Raw genomic sequence first — 12,914 nt, forward strand, 5'->3', positions numbered from 1 at the left:
AGGGAGTTCTGCTGGACCAGGACCAGTTCTGTTGTTCTGTCTGTCTGGATCTACTGAAGGAACCAGTCACCATCCCCTGTGGACACAGTTACTGTAGGAGCTGTATTGAGGGCTGCTGGGATCAGGATGTTCTGAAAGGGGTCTATAGCTGTCCTCAGTGCAGAGAGACCTTCACTCCAAGGCCTAATCTGAGTAAAAATAACATGTTGGCTGAGCTGGTGGAGAAACTGAGGAAGACAGGACTCCAGGCTGCTCCCCCTCCTGCTCTGTGCTATGCTGGACCTAGAGATGTGGCGTGTGATTTCTGCACTGGGACCAGAAAGCAGAAATCCCTCATGTCCTGTCTGGTGTGTCTGGCCTCTTACTGTGAGACTCACCTCCAATCTCACTACGAATCTCCTGCTTTAAAGAAGCACAAGCTGGTCAAAACCACCGCACAACTACAGGAGAAGATCTGCTCTCATCATGACAAACTGCTGGAGGTTTACTGTCGTACCGATCAGCAGTGTATCTGTTATCTGTGTACAATGGATGAACATAAAGGCCATGATACAGTGTCAGCTGCAGCAGAGAGGACTGAGAAACAGGTAAGACCAGAACAACTTGTTGGTGACTGTCTGATAAACAAAGAATTAAAGATACAGTAGGAACTAAGGCTGTTTGAATATGAGATCATTGAAATGAAATGGATCCTCAGCAGAACAAATATGAACACAAACCTTGAGTATATTGATATGTCAACCCAGATTCTCCAGATGTATCACCATTTTATAATGTCAAACAATATTATCATTCTGAATGGCCTTTTATGAGTCCAAAGTTCAGTCTCAACCTGTTGATACATGTAGTCCTACCATAAAAACTATAATCATTCACATAGCAACAAATAAATATAATTTAGTAAATGGACCATCCATTTTTTAGACCTTCCTCTCTATGGGCCCTATGTCACATTACTATACTATTGATCTACTGGACTAATAAAGCTTGATAGCTCATTGAAGAGTGATTCTCCACAGAGGCAGCTGGGGATGAGTCAACAGAAGGTCCAGCAGAGATCCCAGGAGAGAGAGAAGGAGCTGAAGGAGCTCCAACAGGCTGTGGAGTCTTTCAAGGTGAGTATTGTTGACCAGAGGAGACACACCATTTCACCTGTCTCCTCCAGTCAGAGAGAGAGAGAGAGAGAGAGAGAGAGAGAGAGAGAGAGAGAGAGAGAGAGAGAGAGAGAGAGAGAGAGAGAGAGAGAGAGAGAGAGAGAGAGAGAGAGAGAGAGAGAGAGAGAGAGAGAGAGAGAGAGAGAGAGAGAGGAGAGAGAGAGAGAGAGAGAGAGAGAGAGAGAGAGAGAGAGAGAGGCCCCTATCCAATCCCACTGACCCCACTGTTGGGAACAGGTTGTCACTGCTGAGGCAGTGAAGAAAGTAGAGGAGGATGGGTCAAGGCTGAGGGATCCTGAGAGGATCCCTGTGAGTAGTAGATCTGTGACAGCACAGAGGGATGGGCCAACCAGTGATATATGCTTCAGTAAGGTTGGCTTCTTAGTGTTCATAGCAAATGGTTATCAACTGTACCGCAGAAATGGAATGGAAATCACAGAAAGAAAATGTGTTTTGGTGGCAGCTGCAGAGAAGTATTTGGTCATACTAGATTTGACTTCAGAAGAGTTCCAGGGTGTGTTGAGTGGTGGTGTCCCGTCCTCCCAGGCCGTTGGCCTGGTGCAGGAGCAGATAGGGTCAAAGTAGTGGAATGGGGGTAGTGGGTTTTAATGAGTGTAGGGTTAGTTGGCCTGGTGCAGGAGCAGATAGGGTCAAAGTAGTGGAATGGGGTAGTGGGTTTTAATGAGTGTAGGGTTAGTTGGCCTGGTGCAGGAGCAGATAGGGTCAAAGTAGTGGAATGGGGTAGTGGGTTTTAATGAGTGTAGGGTTAGTTGGCCTGGTGCAGGAGCAGATAGGGTCAAAGTAGTGGAATGGGGTAGTGGGTTTTAATGAGTGTAGGGTTAGTTGGCCTGGTGCAGGAGCAGATAGGGTCAAAGTAGTGGAATGGGGTAGTGGGTTTTAATGAGTGTAGGGTTAGTTGGCCTGGTGCAGGAGCAGATAGGGTCAAAGTAGTGGAATGGGGTAGTGGGTTTTAATGAGTGTAGGGTTAGTTGGCCTGGTGCAGGAGCAGATAGGGTCAAAGTAGTGGAATGGGGTAGTGGGATTTAATGAGTGTAGGGTTAGTTGGCCTGGTGCAGGAGCAGATAGGGTCAAAGTAGTGGAATGGGGTAGTGGGTTTTAATGAGTGTAGGGTTAGTTGGCCTGGTGCAGGAGCAGATAGGGTCAAAGTAGTGGAATGGGGTAGTGGGTTTTAATGAGTGTAGGGTTAGTTGGCCTGGTGCAGGAGCAGATAGGGTCAAAGTAGTGGAATGGGGTAGTGGGTTTTAATGAGTGTAGGGTTAGTTGGCCTGGTGCAGGAGCAGATAGGGTCAAAGTAGTGGAATGGGGGGTAGTGGGTTTTAATGAGTGTAGGGTTAGTTGGCCTGGTGCAGGAGCAGATAGGGTCAAAGTAGTGGAATGGGGTAGTGGGTTTTAATGAGTGTAGGGTTAGTTGGCCTGGTGCAGGAGCAGATAGGGTCAAAGTAGTGGAATAGGGTAGTGGGTTTTAATGAGAGTAGGGTTAGTTGGCCTGGTGCAGGAGCAGATAGGGTCAAAGTAGTGGAATGGGGTAGTGGGTTTATAATGAGTGTAGGGTTAGTTGGCCTGGTGCAGGAGCAGATAGGGTCAAAGTAGTGGAATGGGGTAGTGGGTTTTAATGAGTGTAGGGTTAGTTGGCCTGGTGCAGGAGCAGATAGGGTCAAAGTAGTGGAATGGGGGTAGTGGGTTTTAATGAGTGTAGGGTTAGTTGGCCTGGTGCAGGAGCAGATAGGGTCAAAGTAGTGGAATGGGGTAGTGGGTTTTAATGAGTGTAGGGTTAGTTGGCCTGGTGCAGGAGCAGATAGGGTCAAAGTAGTGGAATGGGGTAGTGGGTTTTAATGAGTGTAGGGTTAGTTGGCCTGGTGCAGGAGCAGATAGGGTCAAAGTAGTGGAATGGGGTAGTGGGTTTTAATGAGTGTAGGGTTAGTTGGCCTGGTGCAGGAGCAGATAGGGTCAAAGTAGTGGAATGGGGTAGTGGGTTTTAATGAGTGTAGGGTTAGTTGGCCTGGTGCAGGAGCAGATAGGGTCAAAGTAGTGGAATGGGGTAGTGGGTGTTAATGAGTGTAGGGTTAGTTGGCCTGGTGCAGGAGCAGATAGGGTCAAAGTAGTGGAATGGGGTAGTGGGTTTTAATGAGTGTAGGGTTAGTTGGCCTGGTGCAGGAGCAGATAGGGTCAAAGTAGTGGAATGGGGGTAGTGGGTTTTAATGAGTGTAGGGTTAGTTGGCCTGGTGCAGGAGCAGATAGGGTCAAAGTAGTGGAATGGGGGTAGTGGGTTTTAATGAGTGTAGGGTTAGTTGGCCTGGTGCAGGAGCAGATAGGGTCAAAGTAGTGGAATGGGGGTAGTGTGTTTTAATGAGTGTAGGGTTAGTTGGCCTGGTGCAGGAGCAGATAGGGTCAAAGTAGTGGAATGGGGGTAGTGGGTTTTAATGAGTGTAGGGTTAGTTGGCCTGGTGCAGGAGCAGATAGGGTCAAAGTAGTGGAATGGGGGTAGTGGGTTTTAATGAGTGTAGGGTTAGTTGGCCTGGTGCAGGAGCAGATAGGGTCAAAGTAGTGGAATGGGGGTAGTGGGTTTTAATGAGTGTAGGGTTAGTTGGCCTGGTGCAGGAGAAGATAGGGTCAAAGTAGTGGAATGGGGTAGTGGGTTTTAATGAGTGTAGGGTTAGTTGGCCTGGTGCAGGAGCAGATAGGGTCAAAGTAGTGGAATGGGGTAGTGGGTTTTAATGAGTGTAGGGTTAGTTGGCCTGGTGCAGGAGCAGATAGGGTCAAAGTAGTGGAATGGGGTAGTGGGTTTTAATGAGTGTAGGGTTAGTTGGCCTGGTGCAGGAGCAGATAGGGTCAAAGTAGTGGGTTTTTAATGAGTGTAGGGTTAGTTGGCCTGGTGCAGGAGCAGATAGGGTCAAAGTAGTGGGTTTTAATGAGTGTAGGGTTAGTTGGCATGGTGCAGGAGCAGATAGGGTCAAAGTAGTGGAATGGGGTAGTGGGTTTTAATGAGTGTAGGGTTAGTTGGCCTGGTGCAGGAGCAGATAGGGTCAAAGTAGTGGAATGGGGTAGTGGGTTTTAATGAGTGTAGGGTTAGTTGGCCTGGTGCAGGAGCAGATAGGGTCAAAGTAGTGGAATGGGGGTTGTGGGTTTTAATGAGTGTAGGGTTAGTTGGCCTGGTGCAGGAGCAGATAGGGTCAAAGTAGTGGAATGGGGTAGTGGGTTTTAATGAGTGTAGGGTTAGTTGGCCTGGTGCAGGAGCAGATAGGGTCAAAGTAGTGGAATGGGGTAGTGGGTTTTAATGAGTGTAGGGTTAGTTGGCCTGGTGCAGGAGCAGATAGGGTCAAAGTAGTGGAATGGGGGGTAGTGGGTTTTAATGAGTGTAGGGTTAGTTGGCCTGGTGCAGGAGCAGATAGGGTCAAAGTAGTGGAATGGGGTAGTGGGTTTTAATGAGTGTAGGGTTAGTTGGCCTGGTGCAGGAGCAGATAGGGTCAAAGTAGTGGAATGGGGTAGTGGGTTTTAATGAGTGTAGGGTTAGTTGGCCTGGTGCAGGAGCAGATAGGGTCAAAGTAGTGGAATGGGGTAGTGGGTTTTAATGAGTGTAGGGTTAGTTGGCCTGGTGCAGGAGCAGATAGGGTCAAAGTAGTGGAATGGGGTAGTGGGTTTTTAATGAGTGTAGGGTTAGTTGGCCTGGTGCAGGAGCAGATAGGGTCAAAGTAGTGGAATGGGGGTAGTGGGTTTTAATGAGTGTAGGGTTAGTTGGCCTGGTGCAGGAGCAGATAGGGTCAAAGTAGTGGAATGGGGTAGTGGGTTTTAATGAGTGTAGGGTTACTTGGCCTGGTGCAGGAGCAGATAGGGTCAAAGTAGTGGAATGGGGTAGTGGGTTTTAATGAGTGTAGGGTTAGTTGGCCTGGTGCAGGAGCAGATAGGGTCAAAGTAGTGGAATGGGGTAGTGGGTTTTAATGAGTGTAGTGTTAGTTAGAAGGGTGTTTTTTAGTATTATCATAATTTCCCCTTTTCCCATTTTGTATCACAAAATATCATGGATTTATATTATAGTCCAGTTGAGGCAGGTGAGATGCCTTTGGATATACGACGTAATAAATTGTCATTATCTTATTGGGTTGAAAGGCTGTGAGGTTGAGCATCCCACTGCTACTGTTCTAGATGACTGTTGGGAATATACTAGTAGACAAGGCAGTGGTTTTGGTTGGACAGTTGGAAAGCTTGCTGATGAGAGTGGTTTCAGGGAGTTGGAGGTTGGCCCTTTCTGTGGTGATAGGGGATGTTCCTCCATGGTTACTCCCAGATCCTGTTGTTGATCTAACCTTGGTAGACAAAAGGAAAGATTGGGTCAGAAGTCAATGATGAAGGGAAACTGGTTGACAATTACATTGGTAGAAGTTGTTATGCTTTTTTACCTCTTTTCACAGATGGATCCAAGGGCCCAGATAGTGGGCACACAGGAGCAGGTGTTTACCTTCCTGAATGTGATGTGCAGATATGTAGAAGACTAACAGATGAACTGTCAGTGTCCTCAGTTGAACTGTTGGTGATAATAGTTGTCCTCCAGTGGGTGGAGGACGTACAACCTGTTAGAGTTATAGTATCCTCAGATTCTCTGTCTGTATTGAATAGTTTATCATCTGGTAAATCTATTAGGAGTGACCTACTATTGGAGGTATTAATGTTATTATGGAGAATTGAGAGAATGGGTCTAGTAGTGAGATTCTGCTGGGTCCCAGCACATTCAGGTGCGGAATGGAATGAAATTGTAGTCTAGTTAGGTAAAATAACTTTAAAACAAGATATAATATATATTAATGTTCCACTGGGTAGAGGTGAGGACAAATGTGAGATCAGAGCCATTTTGATAGATGTGTGGCAGAAGAGATGGGACTCTGAGCACAAGGGACGGCATTTATATGCCCTCCAATGAAAGGTCGGTGGACCAAGGTTCAAAGGTCAGATTAGGAAGGAAGAGGTGGTGTTTCCTCGATTGTGTTTAGGACATTGTACATTGAACTGGTCCTTCCATCTGGTTGGCAGCATGTGAATGGTTTGTGTCTGGAGGGTGTTGTCAATGAAACGGTGGAGCATGTGTTGTTATAGTGTTGTAAGGATGTTGAAGAGAGGGAAAGATTGAAGTGTAGGGTCATTGAGGTTGGACGGGGTTGGGGGGGTTTGGAAGGGATTTGGGGGATGGGGGAGGGTCTATTAGAAGTTACTAGGACTCTTTTTTATTTTCTCAGAAGTACTGAGTTAGGTAGGAGGATTTAGAAATGTTGTAAACCGTGATTGAACACACTCCAGCACAGTAGGAGGCGCCATGCTCCTTTAACGTTGGTTTGAGGACCTCCATTATACCATAGAAGAAGAAGAAGTTGGTAACGTGAGGTTTTGTCGTTCGTGAAGAGTGCAGCTATTCTTTTGCCTATTTTCCAAATGTATTTTCTCATGGTGGGAGGGTTTGTTTACTGGTTTCCGCTGTTTATCGGTTAGAGTTGAGGAGGGAGTTGGGTAGTTTGATGTCCTCAACCGAGTGGAGAAGAAACGCTGTCTCTTCAGGTGCGTTGTGGAGAATGGTGTGGAGGAATTATTGATCCTGGTCGGTGAACAGGTGGGAACATATACACTCTGTATCCAGAATGGTGTGGAGGAATTATTGATCCTGGTCGGTGAACAGGTGGGAACATATACACTCTGTATCCAGAATGGTGTGGAGGAATTATTGATCCTGGTCGGTGAACAGGTGGGAGAGGAACATATACACTCTGTATCCAGAATGGTGTGGAGGAATTATTGATCCTGGTCGGTGAACAGGTGGGAACATATACACTCTGTATCCAGAATGGTGTGGAGGAATTATTGATCCTGGTCGGTAAACAGGTGGGAGAGGAACATATACACTCTGTATCCAGAATGGTGTGGAGGAATTATTGATCCTGGTCGGTGAACAGGTGGGAGAGGAACATATACACTCTGTATCCAGAATGAACAAGGCGTAGGTTGTGGTAATGTAAAAGGTGAGTCTTGTTACCCGGCTAGTTACCAGTATGATTTATGTGAGGGGTTGTGTTGGTGCTGATTTCGACAAGAGTAGTGGTGTCTAATCTGCCTCCGTTTATTACCACCGAACAGATCCGTTAAGAGTTGGTTCGTTTTGCTAAATGTGGAAGTGTTTTTCTGAACGAAATTCAAGGTTAAACAGGGGAGGGGTGGTACACAGGGTTTGTCAGCACAGAGGAGCCCAGTGATATAATATTATATATATAATATTACTATATGTCCAATCAGCTGTTTGCTGTGGTTTTGAAGTAATTCTCTTCCAGCCCGCGTTAACCTTGTAGGTTTACCTCAGGTAACTTATTATTACGGTTTACCTCAGGTAACTTATTATTAACTATCCTTGTAGGTTTACCTCAGGTAACTTATTATTAACTAACCTTGTAGGTTTACCTCAGGTAACTTATTATTAACTAACCTTGTAGGTTTACCTCAGGTAACTTATATTAACTATCCTTGTAGGTTTACCTCAGGTAACTTATTATTAACTAACCTTGTAGGTTTACCTCAGGTAACTTATTATTAACTATCCTTGTAGGTTACCTCAGGTAACTTATTATTAACTATCCTTGTAGGTTTACCTCAGGTAACTTATTATTAACTATCCTTGTAGGTTTACCTCAGGTAACTTATTATTAACTAACCTTGTAGGTTTACCTCAGGTAACTTATTATTAACTATCCTTGTAGGTTTACCTCAGGTAACTTAATTAACTATCCTTGTAGGTTTACCTCAGGTAACTTATTATTAACTATCCTTGTAGGTTTACCTCAGGTAACTTATTAAAATCCTTGTAGGTTTACCTCAGGTAACTTATTATTAACTAACCTTGTAGGTTTACCTCAGGTAACTTATTATTAACTAACCTTGTAGGTTTACCTCAGGTAACTTATTATTAACTATCCTTGTAGGTTTACCTCAGGTAACTTATTATTAACTATCCTTGTAGGTTTACCTCAGGTAACTTATTATTAACTATCCTTGTAGGTTACCTCAGGTAACTTATTATTAACTATCCTTGTAGGTTTACCTCAGGTAACTTATATTAACTATCCTTGTAGGTTTACTCAGGTTATTACTATCCTTGTAGGTTTACCTCAGGTAACTTATTATTAACTAACCTTGTAGGTTTACCTCAGGTAACTTATTATTAACTATCCTTGTAGGTTTACCTCAGGTAACTTATTATTAACTATCCTTGTAGGTTTACCTCAGGTAACTTATTATTAACTATCCTTGTAGGTTTACCTCAGGTAACTTATTATTAACTACCTTGTAGGTTTACCTCAGGTAACTTATTATTAACTATCCTTGTAGGTTTACCTCAGGTAACTTATTATTAACTAACCTTGTAGGTTTACCTCAGGTAACTTATTAACTATCCTTGTAGGTTTACCTCAGGTAACTTATTAACTATCCTTGTAGGTTTACCTCAGGTAACTTATTATTAACTATCCTTGTAGGTTTACCTCAGGTAACTTATTATTAACTAACCTTGTAGGTTTACCTCAGGTAACTTATTATTAACTATCCTTGTAGGTTTACCTCAGGTAACTTATTATTAACTATCCTTGTAGGTTTACCTCAGGTAACTTATTATTAACTATCCTTGTAGGTTTACCTCAGGTAACTTATTATTAACTATCCTTGTAGGTTTACCTCAGGTAACTTATTATTAACTATCCTTGTAGGTTTACCTCAGGTAACTTATTATTAACTAACCTTGTAGGTTTACCTCAGGTAACTTATTATTAACTATCCTTGTAGGTTTACCTCAGGTAACTTATTATTAACTATCCTTGTAGGTTTACCTCAGGTAACTTATTATTAACTATCCTTGTAGGTTTACCTCAGGTAACTTATTATTAACTATCCTTGTAGGTTTACCTCAGGTAACTTATATTAACTATCCTTGTAGGTTTACCTCAGGTAACTTATTATTAACTATCCTGGTAGGTTTACCTCAGGTAACTTATTATTAACTAACCTTGTAGGTTTACCTCAGGTAACTTATTATTAACTAACCTTGTAGGTTTACCTCAGGTAACTTATTATTAATTATCCTTGTAGGTTTACCTCAGGTAACTTATTATTAACTAACCTTGTAGGTTTACCTCAGGTAACTTATTATTAACTATCCTTGTAGGTTTACCTCAGGTAACTTATTATTAACTAACCTTGTAGGTTTACCTCAGGTAACTTATTATTAACTATCCTTGTAGGTTTACCTCAGGTAACCTATTATTAACTATCCTTGTAGGTTTACCTCAGGTAACTTATTATTAACTATCCTTGTAGGTTTACCTCAGGTAACTTATTATTAACTAGGTTACAGCTACTTGGTGAGGAAGCTCACTGTTCACCTGGTTAAAGATTGTAGTGGCGTACAGCGATGGTTGGCGCAAAGCCTTCAAACGTTAAACATGTTCTGGTCATGGTTAACTGTATATATATATTTTTTATATATAAAAAGGTGTAAATTCTTAACAAATCGCATGTCCCTGTTCTCTTTTTCAAGATATGTCCGATTTAAACAGTCAGAAGAAAGAAAAAAAAAGAAATAACCTTTTTTATTTGTTTCTAAATGGCTGCTGGGTAATATGATAATCGTTGAAATCTGTTGGTTCGTAGGCATCAAATAGAGAGAATGCTGCGCAGGTCCACTGAGTTGGAAACCTAATGGATTGGTGGAGATCATTGATTTGTAGCTCTGACTCAGTTGCTACCTCAGATTATGAGCCTATCAAGTGTGGTGAATGAGGTATGTAGTTCCCACAGAAGACCACAGGGAGGAGCAAGAGAGATATAAACCCATACAGTTTATCTCTTTAAATACCCTGAACCTAACAATCAATCAAATGTATTTATAAAGTCCTTTTTACATCAGCAGATGTCACAAAGTGCTGTACAGAAACTCTAACCCTACGTATAACCTGTTTTATCCTGAACCCTAATTCTAGGGTAGGGTAGCCTAGAACACGTTTAGAAACTATTATAGTAATAATATTATGTTAGTAAATACCATTATAGTACTAAATAGGTTCTATTGTTATTTTTTTTAATATAACCTATGTATAGTACTTAGCATTTAACTGTCTGTCTAAATAATGAAAAGTTAAGTTATTGCCACACTTTTTAATGAAACCTTTATTTAACCAGGTGGGCTAGTTGAGAACAAGTCCTTTATTTAACCAGGTAGGCTAGTTGAGAACAAGTCCTTTATTTAACCAGGTGGGCTAGTTGAGAACAAGTTCTCATTTACAACTGCGACCTGGCCAAGATAAAGCAAAGCAGTGTGACACAAACAACAACACAGAGTTACACTTGGAGTAAAACAAACGTACAGTCAATAACACAATAGAAAAGTCTATATACAGTTGTGCAAATGAGGTAAGATAAAGGAGGTAAGTTAATAAATAGGCCGTGGTGGCGAAATAATTACAATTTAGCAATTAAACACTGGAGTGATAGATGTGCAGAAGATGAATTTGCAAGTAGAGATACTATTAACTAACTGTTATCTCTCTGTCTCTCTCTCTCTCTCTCTCTCTCTCTGTCCCTCTCTCTCTCTGTCCCTCTCTCTCTCTCTGTCCCTCTCTCTCTCCCTCTCTCTGTCCCTCTCTCTGTCCCTCTCTCTGTCCCTCTCTCTCTCTCTGTCTCTCTCTCTCTGTCCCTCTCTCTCTCTCTCTGTCCCTCTCTCTCTGTCCCTCTCTCTCTCTCTCTGTCCCTCTCTCTCTCTCTCTCTCTCTCTCTCTCTTAACAGCGCTCTGCACAGGCAGCAGTGGAGGACAGTGATCAGATCTTTACTGAGCTGATCCGCTCCATTGAGAGAAGGAGCTCTGAGGTGAAGGAGCTGATCAGAGCCCAAGAGAAGGATCAAGTGAGTGAAGCTGAAGGAGTCCTGGAGCAACTGAAGCAGGAGATAGCTGAGCTGAGGAAAAGAAGCACTGAGCTGGAGCAGCTCTCACACACAGAGGATCACATCCATTTCCTCCAGGTAACTAAACTGTCTTGTTACATGTGATATGAAATTAACTTCATGTGAAACTATTCATCTCAATCATTATGTTGTCCTGTCTGTCCCTCTCTCTCTCTCTGTCCCTCTCTCTCTCTCTGTCCCTCTCTCTCTCTCTCTGTCCCCCTGTCTCTCTCTTTCTGTCCCTCTCTCTCTCTCTGTCCCTCTCTCTCTCTCTGTCCCCCTCTCTCTGTCCCTCTCTCTCTCTGTCCCCCTCTCTCTCTCTCTCTCTGTCCCTCCTCTCTCTCTCTCTCCCTCTCTCTCTCTCTCTCTCTCCCTGTCTCTCTCTGTCTCTGTCTCTCTCTCTGTCTCTCTCTGTCCCTCTCTCTCTCTGTCTCTGTCTCTCTCTCTCCAGAGTTATCAGTCTCTCTCCAGTATCAGTGTATCTTCAGACTTACCCAGCATCGTTGTCCGTCCTCTTCAGTACTTTGGAGATGTGAGTAAGACTGTGTCTGAACTGAGAGAGAAACTAGAAGACTTCCTTAAAGGAGAATGGACCAAGATCTCCACCACAGGTGTGTTGAAAACAATAAGAACATCAACTTTAGACCATTGAAAGTTCCCTACTAGTCATATACATGTGGAATATGGTATGATGATAACATTCCCTCTCTCTGTCAATGTGTTTGTGTGTCTGTAGTGAATATAGTGGAGGTTGTTCTGCCTCCAGAGCCCAAGACCAGAGAACAGTTGTTACAATGTGAGTCTCTTTATTGTGAAGTAACTAACAGTCTCTTTTTACTGACACTCCTAACAATCCCTCTAGAAATATATAGCAATAGTAGATCTAATCAAAGACTGGGTATCTATCTGACTCCTCATATTTCTCTGATTTGATCTCTGCTGTGCTCTAATCAAAGACAGGGTAGATACAGTATCTGACTTAACTTATTGTTCTGACTCCCCTCATTGGTCTCTGCTCTTCTCCCAGATTCCTGTCAGCTCACACTGGACCCAAACACAGCACACACACACCTCTCTCTGTCTGAAGGGAACAGAAAGGTGACCTTTACAGACCAAGTCCAACCATATCCTAACCATCCAGACAGATTCACCAACCAGTACCAGGTTCTGTGTAGAGAGGGTCTGACTGGAGGGGGTGATGACTGTGGTCTTGGATGGAATGACAAGTCCTGGTGTCTGTTCTGCTCTGACACCAGTTACTCTGCCAGGCACAATAATAATCCCACTACCATAGACGTCCCCTCCTCCAGCTCCCACAGAGTAGGAGTGTATCTGGACTGGCCAGCCGGCACTCTGTCCTTCTATAGAGCCTCCTCTGACACACTGACCCACCTGTACACATTCACCACCACATTCACTGAGCCCCTCTATCCAGGGTTTAGGGTTTATTATGAATCCTCTCTGCTCTTCAGTGTCCCTGAAATAATACACTGGACACACACACACACACACACACACACACAAACTAGACACACACACACTGGATACAGACACACACACGCACACTGGCCACAGACACACACACACACACACACACACACACACACACACACACACACACACACACACACAAACACACAGGACACACACACACTGGATACACACACACTGGACACAAAATGGACACACACTGGACACACAAACACACACACACACACACACACACACACACACACACTGGACACACACAGACACACACACACAGACACACACACACAGAC

At 43.5% G+C, this 12,914-nt stretch overlaps 1 long non-coding RNA gene across 1 annotated transcript; it reads left to right on the forward strand.

Moving 5' to 3' along the window:
• Positions 1–11,874: 11,874 nt before the first annotated feature.
• Positions 11,875–12,407, forward strand: LOC115148204 (uncharacterized). Its single transcript, XR_003866592.1, has 2 exons — positions 11,875–11,929; positions 12,161–12,407. It is a non-coding gene; the product is annotated as an uncharacterized LOC115148204 (long non-coding RNA).
• The last annotated feature ends 507 nt before the right edge of the window (positions 12,408–12,914 follow it).

Source organism: Salmo trutta, chromosome 15 (assembly GCF_901001165.1).
Source record: "Salmo trutta chromosome 15, fSalTru1.1, whole genome shotgun sequence".
In the NCBI taxonomy this organism is placed as follows: domain Eukaryota; kingdom Metazoa; phylum Chordata; class Actinopteri; order Salmoniformes; family Salmonidae; genus Salmo; species Salmo trutta.